Source organism: Asparagus officinalis, chromosome 4, assembly GCF_001876935.1.
Source record: "Asparagus officinalis chromosome 4, Aspof.V1, whole genome shotgun sequence".
Classification (NCBI taxonomy): domain Eukaryota; kingdom Viridiplantae; phylum Streptophyta; class Magnoliopsida; order Asparagales; family Asparagaceae; genus Asparagus; species Asparagus officinalis.
In genome coordinates, this window is record NC_033797.1 from 105,816,573 (window position 1) to 105,819,428 (window position 2,856).

The window sequence follows — 2,856 nt, forward strand, 5'->3', positions numbered from 1 at the left end:
CCCTTTTATTTGGGGTTTTAAAAAAAATCTCCCTCGCTTCTTCTTCCTCCAGCCCACTCCCTCGTTCCAACTCCCCATCCCCACTCCTCCCTCGTTTCTCTTCCTAATCTTCACTACCTCAAGCCTCTTCCCCTAATCTCTAGCCTCTTCCACTCTTGGCTCAGAAAAGTCCCACACCCTTCTCCACCCATCTTCCTCTCGGCTCTCTCCTCTCCTCTCTTCCCCTCTTCCCCCTTCCCCTTCCTCCCTCCTCTCCCCAGCCCTGGCAAAATTCAAGGAAAGATGAAGTGGTCTTAGTCAGGTTAAAAAAGAGGTTATTTCTAGATTGAAGTTGCTTGATGTAGAACCAAACTTGTTAATGAAGAGAAGGGAGAGAAGGATTACTTAGTTTGAAGAGATTATTTGCAGGTCATGAACCAGACTTGCAGAATTTCTAGTTGATGCTAAGAGGGAGAGAAGGTCTACTTAGTAATCATAGTGAGAAGATGGCTATTGCTTTGGGCTTATAAATGTAGAGAAAAAGTGAGTTCAATACACATCATGAAGAATTTAAGGGCACAATGCAATTGTCATTCTCTATGCATTTCTTTCGAGGGTTTACAAGCCATGAAATAGTGCTGAGGAATGAGAATAGTTCCATTAATTTAAAGGGGATTATGTTCTTGCAGGGTATATTGGTAAAAAGAACAAGGCATACATAACTGAAATGTTATCGATAGCGGATAGCGTCGCGTAGCGGTGAGGTATCGCTAAGGCTATTTCGGGCTATTGCGGCAAAATAGCGGTAAAAAACGTAAAGTCAAATAGCGGTCTAATTTAGATATATATAAATACTAAAAAAATTTAAAAAAAACTAAGAAATCTAAAAGTACATATTGGATGATTTAAAGAAATCCTAAACATGAAATAGACATGTAACCATCACGTAATACCGAAGATGACTAGAGGAGTCACAAAGTCGTCGTCTTCAAGAAGAAGAGCTTAGCGATGACAGGACTGCCCTAAGAGGAGCTTACGGTGAAGGAGGTGAGAGAAAGTATCAAGGTAGGTGCCAGAGGCTATGAGAGGTGGCGGGAGTATGCTGAAAATCATAGGAAACGGTGGAAGGCAATGGTCAAGGGTTGAGTTTAATTTTAAAAAAATAATCCTCAAACCGTTTTTAAATAACAGTCAATAAACAAATTTCGAATGCAATCGCTCACTATTTACCGTTATGACACACTATTGGTCGCTTTTGTGAACAGACATATTCCGCAATATGTCACCGCTATTGCACGATAGCGTAGCGGGCGATAGCGTCACGGGAAGGGACCGCTAACGCTATTAGCGTCGCTATTGCGGGGCTATTTACCGCTATTTATAATAGTGCATAACTGTATTTATCTGAGTAAGATCTCTCTGATTAAACCAATAGGATATTTTGGTCAATATCCATTAGTGGGAAATGGCATTGGAGTCTATTGGGAAAAGTCTCAGAGCAGTTATGTGGGACAACACAAAATTCGGGACAATGAGTGCAATAAACAACGTAAAGGAGGGTAATATGGAAAACCCTCCAAAGTTCAGGGGAGGTTAAGAGAAAATAATCATATAAATAACTGTAGTTCAAAGTTAGTTTCAAGGAGCCTATAAAATAAATTGACCACAATAATGTTGAAGATTCTCTCCTGATATAGTTGCGCGATTCCTTGGACCCCTTACCCCTCAAACTGTCGAACAGTTCATGTGAACTGATTCCTGGTACATTTACGAACCGATTCCCTCCGATACACGAATTGGATCCCCAAAATTAGCGTACGGCTTACTAAGTATGAAGGGACCGAAGTTGATCTACAAGTCTGTTGTCATGCACATGCGCTAGGATTTTTTTATATGTTTCAATAATATTATTGAAGGAGTACTTATTCCTACATACATAGTGTGAAAAGAAATAGATTGAACAATGGAATGACGGATAAGTTAAAATTCACCAATTCCAACATTCACTTCCTGTCACGATTTTGTGAGAATTACAAAGTTGGTTCATATAAAGGATGGGATGTGGATCCCAATAATGATTACTGGAGGACTCTTCAAGTAAATTGGAGGTGCTTAGATGGAATTGTTTGGACTTGGAATTAGCAGAAGATGCACTTGACATTAAGGGGAAGAAAGTTGCAACATAGAAAAAATTTATTAAGAGGATGTCTAATATTTAATATTTTAAGTTTTATGTATTCAGAAACTATAAAAATAAAGTATTGAAGTATTTTGTATGAAAAAATATTGAAATGCATAATTAGATTTTTAGGTTCTAATTTTCTACTATACACTTACACTTTGAAAAATGATAAGCGTACCCAAAAAAATTACAACGTATCCTATCTTGAACTTGTGTATCGAAGAAAGCTACCCCTCATCGAATCTAAAATTTCAAAGTCTCGAATTGCATACCCGAATTCGTCCGACAACCTGCTACGTACCACAAACCATGTAACTATGTCTCCTAATGTCAGTGATTTTGGTTAATTTGCAAAACATGAAATAAGCTAGAAAAGTTAATTGATGGAAAGGAGCAATTACCATAAATGATACAAAGTATCTACTAATCAGTGGAATTTAACTAGATACTCTGCTAATGTATGAAAAGAATAAAGACAATAACAGATCCATATACCATACCTTTTGTCACTAGCCCATATTTTTGGTTTGCATGTTTAACTGTGTTACATAAGTAATTCCAGTTTGACCATTGGCCAGGAAATGAAATACATTAAAGGTTTGCTGTATCCTCTTCTAGTTCTACTGCACTGTAATATTGCCCAAATCCCAACAGTAATGTCCCTGATTTTGTTTAAATTTCTCAATCATCGGATT

General features: G+C 37.8%; 1 protein-coding gene across 1 annotated transcript in view; it reads right to left on the reverse strand.

Moving 5' to 3' along the window:
* The window catches only part of LOC109837931 (TPR repeat-containing protein ZIP4), a 7,424-nt gene that overhangs the window by 2,972 nt on the left and 1,596 nt on the right, over window positions 1–2,856 (reverse strand).